Source organism: Choloepus didactylus (genome assembly GCF_015220235.1).
Source record: "Choloepus didactylus isolate mChoDid1 chromosome 26 unlocalized genomic scaffold, mChoDid1.pri SUPER_26_unloc1, whole genome shotgun sequence".
In the NCBI taxonomy this organism is placed as follows: Eukaryota; Metazoa; Chordata; class Mammalia; order Pilosa; family Megalonychidae; genus Choloepus; species Choloepus didactylus.
This window is the reverse complement of record NW_023637614.1, coordinates 1941108-1958513: the sequence shown is the minus strand read 5'-3', so window position 1 is coordinate 1958513 and position 17406 is coordinate 1941108. Positions and strand designations below refer to the sequence as shown.

General features: G+C 35.3%; 1 pseudogene; it reads left to right on the top strand.

The window, feature by feature from the left end:
- The first annotated feature begins 14518 nt into the window (after positions 1–14518).
- LOC119525749 lies at positions 14519–15787 on the top strand (annotated as a pseudogene).
- Positions 15788–17406: the final 1619 nt, after the last annotated feature.

The following is a 17406-nucleotide window of genomic DNA, read 5'->3' as shown; positions in this document are numbered from 1 at the left end:
TATTAATTTGCTAAACTTCTGCATTCATAGTGATCTGAAATCCTAAGAAAACTTAAAAACCCAATACTCATCCAAAGGCTACAAGAATATGAAGAGTTTTAAAAGAATAAATGATGTGGAACTTTGGTTAGGGCATTTATTTCTCCTGGGTCCCATTTGGTATGTATGGAACACTTATACCTTAAAATGAAGTTGTGCCTGAATGTTTAATTTGTCCTTTATGATGAGAATTATCTTTCCTGCCACTCCATGAAGAAAAGCATGAGAAGACAAAAATGACCACAGTAATGTAATTACTGAAAGATTCGGTAACCATTTTTCTAGCTCCATAGTAATTTCAGTGACCTAATGGAATTACTTGATGACAGTCTTACTCTAAAAAACTATTCCTAGGAGATGAAAAAAAATTGGATTTGATCACTGTACCTCTAAAATGAAAAGATTCAGAAGAAAATGTCAAGTAATTACCTGCAATTAGAAAGTAGAATTAAGGATGCTTCAAAAATTACACCCTGCCCTATCATTTTAGTAACTGCTTAATGAATCCCAAAGAAATTTCTTACATTGTTCTGTGAATTTATGTTTATAGATAAAATCATATATTTGTTTAACTTTTACATAACTATATTTAAATATTGATATTCAAATTAATTATCATATATTAATGTTTTTCCTCATGGTTATAACAAGTTTCATCTGTTTATAAGACCATAGGAAGATAGAAACTCATTGCTCTGCTGAATTCACATTAACGTTTTAAAATTGGATTCAGTCAGATGAATTTAAAATATATCTACATGTAAAAATCTGGGACTATTTAGAAATTTTATGGTCTCTTGATGTTGTGTTTTCATAATTACAAAATCATGGGAAATTCAGGGATGCAAGCTTATGTGAATACTCACTACCAGATCAGTCCTATTGGGGTCTTTCTTAAGAAATCCTGTCACTGCTATGTAATGGCCTCTACTGTTAAAAAATGAATTTAATTTTCCCTTACAGGGATTTTTTAGCCCTTTAATTTTCATTTATTTATGCTTCATCTATTCTGTAGCATTCTCTTGGTGTAATAATCTCAACTGATTTGTATATCAGGGATTTCCAATAATTACCTTTTTAGAGAAGAAGTAAAGAATCACCTTGAAGACAATTGATTATAACAAACCCTTCAGTTTTCATGTTTATTTACAGTATTTACATATTGCACAGTAGCTGGAATACTAATTTACATTTATTATACAAAGAACAATTGAAATTAGCCTTGACATTATTGTTCACAGATTTACACTCCACTGTCTCCAAAATAAGACTGATGTTTTCTTTTTCATTCATGCAATTTCAGATACTACTCTGGAAATTTAATTTCAAAAGTGCCAAATCATAATATAATCTATTTGAAAATATAGTTCCATGTTCTGCTTATGTTTCTAAGGAAATACTCTGCAATTTCAACTGGTCAGGAAAAAGTATCACTTGTGGAACTATACATTAAATGTGGAGTGTTATCTTTTTCTAAAACAAAGAGTGGTATTACTGTAAGGTATACTAATGTACAGACATATTAGTGAACTGTCAACAACATACAAAATGCAAAGGAATTATGGAAGAATGTCTGCAAAATAAATCTCTTGTTCACAAGGGAATATATTTATAAAGTTTAGATCTGTTTTTCTGTTGGTTTCTAACACACTTCACATGGTTCTTGGTGTGTTGCTCCTTTACCACTCATTGCTGAAAATAAAGACATTTATTGTATAATTTAAAAAAAAAATGTATGAGAGGGATATATAAGGGAGGGATATGGGATTCTTGGTAGTTGTGTTGTCTGACCCTACTCTTCTATAAATTGTATATTTTATTTTTCTTTTTATTATACTTTTTTATTACTTAAGAAAAAACCTTTTGGTAGTAATCAATATGTTCAAGTGCTGACATGGAGAACTGGTGCTTTGGTGTGCAAAGTCATCTATCTCAGGACTTGCCCTTATGAAATTCACTAATGTAAAGGAGAGGCTAAACCTGCTTGTAGTTGTGCCTGGGAATCTCCCCTTCAGTGCCTCTTTTTTGCTCAAATGTGACCCTCTCTTTCTAGCTAAGCCAAATGGGGAGATTCACTCACTGCTCTCCCTCTATGTGGGATCTGAATCCCAGGGTTGTAAATCTCCTGGCAATGCAGGATATGATTCCAAAGATGAATCTTGACCTGACCTCATGGGATTGAGAACATCTTCTTGACCAAAAGGATGTGAAATGAAACAAAAAGTTTCATTGGCTGAGAGATTTCAAATGGAGTTGACAGATCACTCTGGTGGGCATTCTTATGTACTATGTGGATATCCTTTTTTATGTTTAATGTATTGGAATAGCTAGAAGTAAATACCTGAAACTGTCAAACCACATCCCAGTAGCTTTGACCCTTGAAGAGGACTGTATGGCAATGAGGCTTACAATTGTGATGTTGTGGTTGTGAAAGCCTTTTGGTTCACATTCCCTTTAATCACTCTATGGATGAATGAGTAGAAAAAGGGGGACAAAAACTGACTGAAAAATAGGGTGGGAGGGGGTATGATTTGGGTGTTATTTTTCACCTTTATTTTTTACTCTCATTCTTGCTTTCTCTGGTATAAGGAAAATATTAAAAAAATAAATTGGTGTGATGAATGCAAAACTATGTCATGGTACTGTGAACAGTTGATTGTACACAATGGATGATTGTAAGATTTGTGAATATATCTCAATAAACATGAATTTAAAAAATAAAACTATAAACAGGGATACAGGTGCTGGAGAAAATGTGGAGGGGTATCCTCCTATTGCCTGTTGGTGGGGAAGTATACTGGTGCAGGCCATCTGAAAGACAGTGTGGTGGTTCCACAGGAAGCTAAGAATGGGTTTCCCATGTGGTCCTGTAACCCTTTTGTTTGGTATGTACTTGGAAGAACCAAGAGTGGGACACAAATGGACACTTGAACACTGGTGTTTTCAGCACCAATATTCATGATTTTAAATGGATGGAGGTGGTCTAAGGTACATCAAATGATAAACACAATGATGAAATTTGCTGTACATATATGAAGGAACAATGAGAGCTGCAAGAAAGAATGAAACTGTGAGGTATGCAACTAAGTGAGTGGCACTTGAGGGTAGTATGTTGAGTGAAAAAAGCCAGAATCAAAAAGAAAAACAATGCCTTACTAATATGGATTAACTATAATGTGCAGACTGAGAATTTAACCTGAGAGCATAGTTTATCAAGGGAAGTCTTATTGTAAATGTCCCTAGATTGTAAGCTATTACAGAAGTCATATACATTCATGAGTTGTAATGGTTATTTCTAAATTCTGAGATGCTGAGCTGTTTTATATATATCTAGATCAGTCCCTGGAACTTTGGGTATTTGTGTGATACTTAAGACTCAGGGCCAGAGTTTGACAGCTATGAATATCAGCATTAACCCATACAGCAAATGTTAAAAAAGCTGAAAAAGAGATCAGACTTCAATTAGATATATGTACAAATTAGATACATGGACTTGGTTGGGACTAAGGTAAGTCAGAATAAAGTGTAAAGGATGACATTGGCTGTGTTTGAAAACTTCAACTTCTATGTGAGAATAAAGGAAGAGATGTTTCTTTGGTGCAAAATCTGTATTTTCTGTGGCACATTATAAAATTTAAATAATATGTCAGTTTATTAAAAATACATAATTACATGGAACCTTGAATAAGGAGTGAGATCTGGGTGGATTTTGCAGGTTAGTGTAAAGACCCAATGCATCCCAGTGTAGTGTGAATAGAGATTAAAAAGTATTTGCAAAGCCACCTTGAAATATTAAACTTCATTACCCAGAGAATTCTTGATATTTTCACAAGTATTGAGGATACCAGTTTAGTAGGCTTAGTGCTTGATATTGGGGCTTTCCCTTATGTAGGTTGTTACTAGAAAGAAGACATTAAGCCTACTTAAAATTGTGCCTGAGTCACCCCCATAGACACTCTTTTGATGCTCTGATATGACCTCTCTTTCTAAGCCAATTCTGCAGATAAACTCACTGCCCTCCACACTGTGTCGTACAGGACCTACAGGAATGTAAATTTCCCTGGCAACCTGGGACATGACTCCTGGGAATAAGCCTGGACATGGCAGAATAGAATTGAGAAAGACTTCTTGTCCAAAAGGGGGAAGAGAAATGAAACAAAATAAAATTTCAGTGGCTGCAAGATTCAAATGGGTTTGAGAGGTCTTTCTGGAGGTTTTACTTATGCATTATAGAGATATCCCTTTTAGTCTTTAGTTTATTAGAAAACTAGATGGAAATACCTGAAACTGCAGAATTGCACCCAAGTAACCTTGATTCCTGAAGATTATCATGTAACTATATAGCTTCCACAACATGACTGCTTGAATGTGAAAATGTTTTGGATCACACTCCTTTCATCCATTGTATGGATAGATGAGTAGAAAACAGGGGACCAAAAGTAAATAGGGGTAGAAGTAAATAAGGGTAGAAGGGATATGAAATATTCGGGGTACTGTTTTTTAAATTTTTATTTTATTTATTGTTATTTTAATATTAATTCTTATTTTTATTTATATTTTTGGAGTAATGAAAATGTTCAAAAATTGATTATGCTGATGAATGAATGACTATATGATGATACTTTGAACAATTGATTGTACACTTCATATGGTTGTATGGTATGTGAATAGATCCCATAAAATTCCACTAAAAGAAAACAATCTGAACACTGACTTAAAGATGTCTGCTTCATTGAAGCACCTAGGAATCAAAATATTAGTGTTGGCAGGAGAAGAAAAACTTTGATGACCTATACTCTTTGTCCAGGTCAAGAAATACCAAAACCGGCCACAGGTTGATGGGCAAAGATAAACCAAAGTGATCACAATAAGTTTTCTTTTCTGTGTTGTCAGAATCAATTGATAAGATGGAGCTTCATTCATGAATGTTTTCACATTTATATATATATATATACACACATATATGACAAATGCTTCCCTTATGACTGGAGGAACCAATGATAAGATAACATATAGCTCAGCAAATATCTTATGACTGAAGGGACTCATAAAATTCACCATCTCTTTGAAGACACATACCTCTGTGGGAGAATGAATCTACAGAGACTCAGAAAATGAAGTCCTGAGAAGAAGGTCTGTGTTTTCCAGGAGTAGGATTCCCACTTTCAATAGACAGGTGTGGATTGTTTTCTGTGATCTCTATTAGCAGCTTTGGGGTTTCAGCATCAGATTCATCTGTCTTCAATCTGAGTTACAAATAAATAAAAATAAAGTTTCCTGTGTCTCTGTCGTTTTGAGGAAATTCATTTTAATTCCCAGTACCCATAAGTCTCATGTTTTAGGAATTCACAGAGCAGAGGTCACTTTTGATAATGCTATGCTACAAAGTAGAGTTCCATAATGATTTGAAAGGGGAATAAAGATAGCAGCATATTAACAATATGATGGTTTAAGGCTACTATGTGGATTTGGCTACTTGGATGATTAATATATTATATTTTGGATGAAGGATGAAATTCCTAAATCTATTGTTACCAAGTCTTAATCCATATGATAAAACCAGATGACATGGAGAATCCAACACCAAACACACAAATCAAGATATCAGAAGAGACACAGTACCTCACAAAATTAATCAAAGAACTGCAATCAAGGAACAAAAACATGGCAAAGGATTTAAAGACACAAGAAGACCATGGCCCAGGATATAAGTGACATAAAGAAGACCCTAGAAGAGCATAAAGAAGACATTGCAAGAGTAAATTAAAAAATAGAAGATCTTATGGAAATAAAAGAAACTGTTGGCCAATTTAAAAAGACTCTGGATATTCACAATACAAGACTAGAGGAAGCTGAACAACATCTCAGTGTACTAGAAGTCCACTGAACAGAAAATGAAAGAACAAAAGAAAAAATGGAAGAAAAATTTAAAAAAATCAAAATAGATCTCAGGGATATGATAGATAAAATAAAACATCCAAACTTAAGACTTTTTGATGTCGCAGAAGGGGAAGAGAAGGGTAAAGGTCTAGTAAGTGTATTCAAAGTAATTTTGGGGGAAAACTTCCCCAACCTTCTACACAATATAAATACACAAAGCATAAGTGCCCAGTGAACTCCAAATAGAATAAATCCAAATAAACCCACTCCAAGACATATTCTGATCAGACTGTCAAATACTGAAGAGAAGGAGCAAGATCTGAAAGCAGCAAGAGAAAACAATTCACCACATACAAAGGAAACAACATAAGACTAAGTTGTGACTACTCAGTGGCCACCATGGAGGTGAGAAAGCAGTGGCATGACATATTTATAATACTTAGAGAGAAAAATTTCCAACCAAGAGTACTTTATCCAGCAAAACTCTCCCTCAAATTTGAGGGAGAGCTTAAATTTTTCACAGACAAACAAATACTGAGTTTGCCAATAAAACACCTGCCCTACTTCAGATTCTAAAGGAAGCCCTACCAACAGAGAAATGAAGAAAGGAGAAGGAAATATAGAGAATTTTAACAGACATATATAGTACCTTACATCTCACATCACCAGGACACTCATTTTCCTCCAGTGATCATGGATCTTTCTCCAGAAGGGACCATAAGCTGGGACATAAAACAGGCCTCAAGAAATTTAAAAAAAATAATTGGATATACTCAAAGCACATTCTCCAACCACAATGGAATACAAATAGAAGTCAATAATTTTTGAACTGTAACTCCACTATTTACTTCCTAAATGATATAAAATACACAAACTCTAATGACAAATCAGTGGTTTTGAACTCAATGTAAAATATGTAATTTTTGACAAGAACTATATAAAGGTGAGGGAATGGAGGAGTATAGGAACATAGTTTACCTGTCCTATTAAAGTGAAGGTGGTATCAAAGAAAAACAAGATTGATATGGATTTAAGAGGTTAATTTTAAGCCCCAAGTTAAACACAAAGAAGTTATCAGAGAATATAACCATAGAGATGAAATGTAGAGTTTGGGTTAAGAGAAGTGGGGGAAGGGGCAATGGGGAGTTAAGAAATGAGTGTAGGGTTGCTGTTTGAGGTGAAGGGAAATTTCTGGTAATGGATGGTGGGAAAGAGCATAACAACATTCTAAATGTGATTAATCCCACTAATGGAATGCTAGGTGGGGGGTGGAATGGGAAGATTTAGGCTGTATATATGTTTCCACAATTGAAAAAAAAAAAAAAAAAACACAGTCTAAATAGATGACAATTGAATACCAAGGATGAACTTGGATGGGATTGGAGGATAGAGGACAGGTGGCTCAAAGGGACACAGTTGAGACATAAGGAAAAGGAAATATAGAATGTAAGCCTCATATCAATGTTGAATCTCTTGTACTTCTTAGCTGTGCTTAATGGGATTGCATAAAAGAATGTTCTTGTTCATGGGAAGTGTATACATGAATTATAGTGTATGTTCAAGGATGTGTGCAGCTAGCTCTCATATGTTCAGAAGACAGAGCAATAGATGATGGATGATAGGGGAAGGATGGAGGGAGGGAGGGAATGACAGCATGTTAAAGTTGGTGGATTGAGCTATCAGGGGAGGGGCATCAGGATATGATGGAATTCTGTATATGGGGTTTGTATTGTTTTTGCAACTGTTTGTGTAACTTTGACTTTATTTCAAAATAAAAAATAACTTCTAGAAAAATACTTTTATATTGCTACTAAGCCCAAAGTTGTCCCTTCACATATTCTTCATTGGTGTAAGCAAAAATACACACCTAGAATTATTAGCAAAATGATACCTACTGTTAAAAGGTTTACAGAGGAAAGGGGAGGACAATCACAATCACAAGGATGGATAATGAGCTGTTTTCCTTGGCAATGAAGTGACTGTTTAGAATCAAGGATTAAATGAAATCTTACACTCCCTACATCCCTCTTCCTGAAAGTAAGCACACTGTACTCTCCTTAGATTGTCACAAAACCAAAGGTTATGAACATCTTTCTAACCCTGACATTTTCAATATGTACTTCACTCTCTGACAAAAGCTTTGAAAAATTTTTCTGCCTTTTCAAACTTACTACAATATTGTTAGGACTAGAAAGATGAAGAGAGAAAAAAATGGTGTGGAAGACAACTTTCTTTGATATTGTTTATGCTCCATTTAAGAATGCAGTAATTCTTTTCTCATCTTGGAAAGGGTTGAAAAGCTCTATTTTATTAATCAGTTTTATAAATTTAAGATACTTCCCAGCATCACTTTGTTAGTGCTTCTGTTTGACTCCTTTCTACAAAACTCCATCTTCTTCTCCACTAATTATTTCAGCAACCATTGTCAACATGCTTTTTTTTCCATCAGTTGTCCCTCCTTCATCCACTATTCTTTAGTCTTGACTTGTTTGTCTGGAAGTCAAGTCCTCTTTCTCTTATAAGTGGACAAGATTTGTAGTTTTTCTTATGACTGGCAATGTCATCCTAACCAGGTTTTAAATTTCTTACCCACAAATCTGAAATTCAAAGATGCTCTGAAGTAGAAAATTTGATCAGAGTGATAATACAACTGGTAAGCCCGACATGAATTTTCTTCCTACACACACTCCCAGTGTGTTTAGCCCTTCATCTGAGTGCAATGAACTACCCATGCTCCTGAATGAACAGGTATGTTATGTTACAAACCTTATATGCAGGATGCTACATTTCTAATAGCCAGATTTCTTCATCAAATAACTTGTTCTGCCTGTCCTTTAAGTTTTTGGAGTTTACTCATGATTCTGTCTTCAATCTACATCTTTTCTTGCCAAGTGATTTAATCTGGACATACACATTTCTCTAGCAACTATATCTTTAGATGATAAAATCTGCAATTCTAAAATCTGCATTTCTAACATGGATAGCTTTACAAAGCTCCTCACAGCAATTTCCAACTAAATCATTCATTAAATATTTTGCTATTTAGAATTGTTGCTATTTGCAGAAAACAGCATTTGCTTTGACAGCTTTCTCTTTATTCACCCAACAACCCAAGGAGTTATGTATTGGAATTGCCTTTAATAGATAAAATCGTGTCTTGATGTTTCCATGAACTTGGCACTGTTATAAACATCTTCCATCACTAAAACCTCATAGCAACTTAATAGATATATACTGTTAATACCCTGTTCTTAGAATTGATGGAAATTTGGTATGAAGTAGAGTAAGTTGCTCAAAGTGACAGAATGGAAGACTTGTTCAATCTGTTTTACAACAAGCCCTGTACCTTACCACTAGTCTATAATGACACAGATTATGAAATTAATCTTACAGATATATACTCATTTTTTCCAAACTACCATTTTGTCAGCCTCCTATACTTTCAATTTTAATGCCACAAAAAGAATTATGAAGTTAAATAAGACCTACATCTACCTCACACAACACATTTAATTTGTCAATACATTCATTTAGTGCTACCTCCTAATAGATCTCATGTTTGCCTTTCTGTGAATTGCCACTGCTAAAATCCATCTTATCTCACTTGGACAAAAGCAATTTTCACTCCAAAATTATCTCAAGCCCTCTTCTTACCCTCCCCATGTGCTTTGTCAAGAGCACTTTTATGTCTTTAAACAACCCCTTTTTATCCTATTCCCCTTCCATAGAGCTCTGATACTTATACCCATTAACAATTGTCACCCTTATCCATTTACATACTTTTGAAATCACCATCGTTAACACATCTGAACATATTAGATTACCATTGCCCCTCACTAGCTTCTGTCTATCACTAGGTCCCCAGTATTCTATATTATAAGATATAGATTTTACATTCTTCAGAGCTCATAGAAGTGGTAACATGCAATATCTCTCCTTTCCTGACTTATGTAACTCAGAATTATATCTTCAAGGTTCATCTGTGTTGCCATATGTTTCAGGACCTTGTTCCTTCTTACTGCTGCATCATGTTCCATAATATGTATATACCATGTTTTGTTTATCCACCTCTTCTTAGGTCCCTGGCCCATGACTTGGCTGGGAATAACTGACTTGGGAAAACTGTCTGGGCTGACTTTCCTCCAAGAATTTATCTTTCATTGTTTCAAGCTGTTTTGCTTGGAATACAAAATCTGGGAGGGAAGTCACCCCAGACAGAGCTTTCCCAAATCAGTTTTTCCCAGGCAAATCATGGGCCAGAGTCCCATGAAGAGGAGTCAGACTGGCTCCAAGGCAACATGTGGAAGGAGGTCAGGAAGGATGACAAACTTCCAACACCTTCCCAAAGATGATCTTTCTTGACCTGCCTTGCAATTGCAGCCCTAACTAACTAACAACCCCCAACCTCCCCCCACACCACCCCCACCAGCATTTGAGGAAGCACCGCAACTTTAAATTGTTGCTGTCCCTGTCTGGGGCCTGGGTTGACAGGTGGCCACTGCTGACCCTCTCCAGACCAATGGCTCAGAGCCAGGACCTGGCAATCTGAATCTGTTAATTCAAAAGCCATGATCAGTGATTTGCCATGCACAACACTTTCCATGGGGAAAAGGATGTTTAATTCCCTTTCTGTCACCAGCAAACCAGCCAGGGCTGGATCCCATGCTGCCAATCTTGAGGGTTGGGGGATGGGTACCAGTAGCCAACATGTGGAGAGAGAAATTAATGGTTCTTTACTGTAATTTATCAGCCTCTTCCTCCTGCTCTTCCTTGGATGCTATAGTGTTCTCTCCTCTGGAGTTGCAAGAATAGTTGTTTCAGACACTTACTGCCTGTTTAATAGTTTTGGTGGAAGGACTGAGTCCTGGAGTTCCTTAGTCATCTTCGCTGGGAGAATATAATCTTCTTAAAGCAAATATTGACACAACCTTTTATCTTTTTCTCACTCGTGTACTGTTCAGTTTTGTGATTTTTTTTTTCAGTAAGATCCTTTCATGACCTGATGGAAAAAGTTAACTTTACTTTTGTGCTATAAAATTTAATATATCATTATGTAAAATAGCATATTTGATGTGACTTAAGGGCATTTCTGAATAAAATATTTCATGGACCCTATTTCACTGTACTTGTAAAATTTTGAATGTACTCCATTACACTCTAGAGACTGATATTGAAACCAAATGATATGTAAAAGTGTACCAAATTTATTAATTTCTTTTCAAAACATTGAAATTTCAACTAAAACTAAGCATAATTTCAAGATACATATTAGAATTTTTTCATCTTTATTACATCCACAGGTTAAGGCACTCATTAATATAAGTATAATTAGACAAATGGCAAGATGCCAAGTAGTGATTTTTACTATATAAATGTTAAAATATTCTGTATTTTGTAAGGCCATTGAATTTGCAAAGAGATTTGATCTGAAAATTTCAATGGGTAGATTATAAATATATTTTTAAATCAGAAAACTCTGTACTAAAACTCTGTTCTAAAGCATAAGAGGGAATGATGTTAAACCTCATCACAACTAAACACCAACACCAGTCTATTTCCTTGCTTACAAGAGATTGATATAATTGAACAAAGTTTTAAGAAAGCTTATGGATATCTTGGAATGGTAAATGATATTTACTGCAGCTGGGAGATTTTTTTGGAACATTAAGGCAATTGTCATTAATGTCTTTTTGGACTGAAACAATTAACAAAGAAACAAAATATACCAGTAATATTTGAAAGAATTTGATGGTTTAGTACTTTGTTCATTAGTCATCAGTCATTTAACTTGATTTTCCCTTTCAAAGTCTTGGCTCAGTGTTCATGAATATTGTGTCAACTAGTTTATTGTAGCTTCCTTCCCCTCAAGCATAGTAGATAAGTAATAATTGGATCCCTGCACAGAATGCAGTGCTTTATATGAGTGGATGTGTATTTATATGGAAAAAAGACAACAGCTGCAGTGAAAATTGATTCAGTGTTTAAATACAATTTTAATAAAACCTTAAATCCCTTGAAAGTTTTCCCATTAAATTCTAATACTTTGTAATACTAGAGGCAAGTAAACAATAATTAACATATTATGAAATAGAACTTTAGTTTATGAAATGAGAAGCATTGGTCATGTGTAGCATTACTTCATTACCCTTTAATTAAAATCACATAAATAATCTAAAGTTTATAGAACAACTTTAAAAAATTAATCTTGGAAGGCAATTTTACATACTGTGCTGTAACATTATTTTCTCATTATAATTAAATCCATCTTCAGCAAATAACTTCTATCCAAATACCAATTTTAAACCATAATTGAAATAGTACTCATCTTCCAGGGTTTTTAACATTTCTTTAGCAGACAGAAGTAAAGAAAACTCTAAACATATCAATAAAATGTTTTTTTACTCCATTATGTGCTCTTTTGTTGATGGTAGCACAAATAATTGACAAAATATTTCTACAATTTTAAATCAAACAGTTTTTAGACTGAAAAACTTCACCCAGCTATAATTTTTAACTTACCCACCTAGTTCTAGAGAGCAGGGATAGAAGTATATAATACATTGTGAAATTGCTGTTGCAAATTATATTCACAGTGCATTTTTTAAAAAGCTAGAGAAACAACTTGATACAGTCATGGGATCTGAAAATGTTCACTTTGTTCTTTTTATTCACAGAAAAGTACTGGTGGTCCCTAATGAGCATAGAGGCAAGGATATAGGAATTATAGTAGGGAGCAAAACAAAGCACGAAGGGATAAAACCAGGGCAGAGTATGGGTGAGGGAAGTTTTAAGTGGTCAAAGTGACAAAATCTGGAAAAGAATAAAATCTGGGGTCCCTGCCAGATCTTGTTATTAGTCTTTGTTATGTCAGACTATTTGTGAAAGTAAATGAGCAACAGCTGGTGAAGAATTTCTAACCAAAATATTCAAAACAAAGCCAAGGAGAAGAGAAAACAGGCTTGTGTGAAAAAAAAAATCTAATAATTTCCAAGGGAAATTTTAACAATTTCCAGATCAATTTTCATTGCATTGAGGAACCTGAATTCTTATACCCAGTATTGTCTGTTAATCCCAGAGAACAGTATCATTACAGACAAACATGTCTTAATTTTGCTTTACATATAGCTTTCATGTTGTTACTTGTTCAAAAATCTTCAAAGGATTCATGATTTCTGTATAGAGAATTGAAATTTCTTTAACATGTTCAAATTTCAGTCTCAAATTGTCCAATGTCATTTTTTTAGTTGCACCTACATTTTGCTCTCTCTATAAATCCTCTGATAAAAGAAACTTTTCATGAAATTTGGGATCTCACACTTACCTTTTGCTCTCCCTATAAATCCTCTGATAGAAACTTTTCATGAAATTTGGGAGCTCATATAGGGCTAATGTGGAAGCAAGTGGAGAAATGTTCTGAATGGCTGACATTAAGTTTCCAGTTTACGTGGTTTCCTTATAGTGGGGAGCAGATACACATTGATTAGTATGGTATCCTTGTTCTATTCTGGACTGGAATTAGATTTTTCCAGTGTTACCAGCAAAACAACAGAGTGTTCCATTTTTCTCAGAAAAGCTCTGTGGATCAATTGTTTCTGTCCTCTGGAAAATCTCTTATCAGAAAGGCATCTTCTCCTGGCAATATCTATCTTATTTTACTTAACCCTTCTTCACCTATCTGGATTTACTAGATGCAGTTCTTCTGACATTCCTTGTGTTTCCATTCCAGACCATGGAAAAAGCCTTTTTCTCTCCCTATTTTAATATCATTCATCTTTTAAATTGTACATTGCTGAGAGGTTTGAAGAATTTCAAACTACAGTGAGCACTTCATTCTCAGAAATTCAATAGCCCTTGTCTAACCCAGAAACACATGAGATTTGCAGGTGGTCTTTTAATTATGAATGTGTTCATATTTTCCCAGCAAAATAACTAAACAGTAATACTTTGGTTTATTGTAACTATCACTTTAAATTCTGGTATTTATAGAAATTGCATTCAGACAAATAAATTCATTATTAAATGCTCCATAATGCTTTTAGCTAACCATGAAATGCATTTATTTGTTACATTATAGTATGCTTTTCTGTGTTCAGAGACTTGAACTTTATCTTCTGAATCTCTTTTTCTGTTGCTAGTTACATATCAGCATCATGAAGCACTGTTTTTCCTGACTTCTGGATTTTTAACTTTAATGTTTTAGTCATTTTTTGTATAGGAATGAAAATGTAATAACATCAGAAAGTACAAGTGTTTTTCTGTATTTTTTTCTGGTATGATAGCTGTGAACTGAATGGGATAACAGCAGAAGTAAAAGTATGACAAAGGTTTGGCAATAGTAGACAAAAGTTTTATCAATAGAGTTGGAATTCTCACTGTTTTTTCCAACCAACTGACTTGTTTGCACCAACAGTATAATAATATATAGGTAGGGACAAAGGTAACAAGCAGGCATACATGCAGGGACTACCCTGGAGAAATAGGGATGCATCATCATTGAGACTGTGAAAAAGACAGTCATTCTCTTCATGAATATATGTGTGAATTCAAAACATAATTACAGAATGTGTGGCTAGCTAGCCAAGCAGCCAGGCAGCTAACCATGCTCAAATTCAGCTCTTCTCTCCAGCAGGCTGCAAAGGAAAGAATGGAAATGATTTCAGAAAGGTAAAAAGAGAGTGTTTATTCCTGGAATAAAACTGCAGAAAAAAGTGATTTTGAAGCTGTGGAGGCCCTTATGTCAATGAGCTGCAGTTGGAAATCTGATTTTAAGAAATACATTGAAAACAGTCCAGTTATGCCAGTGTCTGATATGTTGGAGGAGGAGAATCTACTTCCTGGTACACCTGATTTTCATACAATCCCAGCATTTTATTTGACTCCACCTTACAGTCCCTCTGACTTGAACTGCCTCAAGTGTCAAATCTGATGGCACCAGCCCTATCTACTGGACACTTCAAATCATTCTCAGAAACTTCTGAGCATCACATTTCTCCTTTCAAGGAGGAAGATAAGAGCCCAGTATCTGCCCCCAAACTCCCCAAGGCTCAGGCAACTAGTATGATTCATCACATAGCTGATGCCCAGCTGTGTAACCATCAATCCTGTCCAGTGAAAGCAGCCAGCAACCTCAACTCTCAGGACAATTCTTTCCACAAAAGAACCCACCAATATGGGTTGAGGCTTCAAGAAAAAACATACCAAGTGCAGTTGTGTCACCAAACAGATCCAAATGTGAGAGAAACACCATGGCAGATGGTGATGATAAAGCAAGTGCTGCACTTTATGACTTTACTGTGTCTTCCTCAGAGTCAGTCATCTGTAAGTCTAAGCCAGCTCCCCTATCTCCACAACAAAAGCTGTTGTTGTCTCTCCACCTGCAGTGTCCACAGGGGGAGTGCCACCTGTGTCTGTCACCTGCCAGATGGCTCCCCTCCCTGCAAACAACCCTGTTGTGACAATAGATGTTCCCAGCACTCCACCCACTCATCCCCCAGCTGTCTGCCCTCCTGTTGTGTTCATGGGCCCTCAGATGTCCAAGGCATGGTCATGTTTGTCATACCTCAGCCCATTGTCCAGAACTCCAAGCCTCCAGCAGTGAGCCCAAATGGCAACAGACTCTCTCCCATTGCCCCTGATCCAGGGTTTTCCACTTCTATGGCCAAAGTCATTCATCAAATTGATTCATTGAAGATGAATCACATGGGTGAGAAGAAATTTTCCTGTCCCATGTGTGAGTGGCAGATCATGAGGAGTGACCACTTGACATGCCTGGCACCATCTGTCAGACAAGAAGCTACCAAATTGGCAAATGGAAGTAAGCAAGTTAAATGACATCACACTGCCTCCATCCCTTACCCAAACACAGTGATGGATCAGAAGGTGAGGAATCACAACCAACTCCAATCACAGCCAGAAGCCACTGGTGACATAAAAATGCCTCCCCTGCAGGTCCATGGCCCTCCAGTGTGGGCTGAAAACAGCAGCCCCACAGCCTTGGGTGAAGTCCCAGCCTGGGTTAGATGACAAGATGTGCTGTGACCTCTGGCAGGTCACAGAAAGGCAGATTTCATTTCTTATCACATAAGAGAGATGAGAAAGCCTTTATTCTTTTGAATATTTTTTGAAGGTTTCAGATGAGGCCAACACAGGTAGCACAGATTTTGAATTTCTGTGCACATTTTGTTACCTTTCTTTCACTGTATATTCTTGAGACCAACTTTTCAATGTGATTCTTTTAAAGCACTGATTTCAAGAGTATAGAGAATGGGAATAAACATTACAGTACAGAAATGGAGATGTAAAATCAGTTTGTGTTACTACAGGTACATTTATCTTTTACTAGAGTTACCTTGCTCACTATTCCAAGTCTTTCCAGTCCATTTCATGGCTATAGATGCTATGTACATCTAGAATTAGCATTTCTACACTATTGCTGATACTTTGAATTGAGCAGCTGTATTTAGGTAGAGGGCCCCCATAGTTGGAATCCTCATTAATTTAATAGCTTTGAAGTGTAACTACAATTGGTTTTTCATTTTTGTTTTGAAAATTTAACAAATAACTATATCTAGACATCGTACTATGCTTTGAACTTTAGTTTGCCTGCAGTTTCCTGGGTAGATTTGAAAGTTATATACCAATGTGTTGTCCTAGACTATTAAGATACACTGCACTTTGTTTAGAAAAAAGTCTGAAGATGAAAATAAATATTGTAAAGAAGGGATATCAAGAATGTTATAGAACTCTTTGAAAAAGATGGCTTATGTCATCAGTAAAGTGTCCTTATGTTATAAGGATAGAATGTGTGCTTTATTGAATTAGAAAATTAGTGATCATTATTCACAAATGGACAAATATTGTCCTATTAATTTATAGGAGCTTTTCGGGGGATGTGGAATTAGGTGAATAGAAAATTTATTAGGACACTTGTTAACAGTGTATCTTATATTCTGTTGTATGGTGGGTTGATATACACAGTGGTAAAACAAAAGTAAATTGTTTAAAATATAGTGAAAAATGTCACCATGTCTTCCCATTTAACTTTTTTTCAGTATATTGGGTTTAGATTTTCTGACATCACAACCTGGACCTTGAAAAACAAAAAAAGTTTCCTCATTTGCTCTTAATTAAAAAAAAATCCATGTGACTCTTAAAATTTGCACAATACTTCTTTTGTTGTATTTTATATCTTGTTTACAATAAAGCATTTCTTTAGTTTAAAAAACATAATTACAGAAGAAGTGGCAGGACATTATATATTCTGTATATATGTATAAAAGTATATAGAATATACATGAATGTCCTAATGCTTCCTTTTTACTTGATTCTGAATATGTAGCAATTATCATTTTGAGTGATGCATTATAGTAATACTGATAGGATTTTTGAGTGACATTTATAGATCAAAAATTAGATTGCAGCGAAATGCTAATCTTCCATAGAATAAACATTGAACCAATGGTATTACTTCTTAAAAGAAACTGCTGC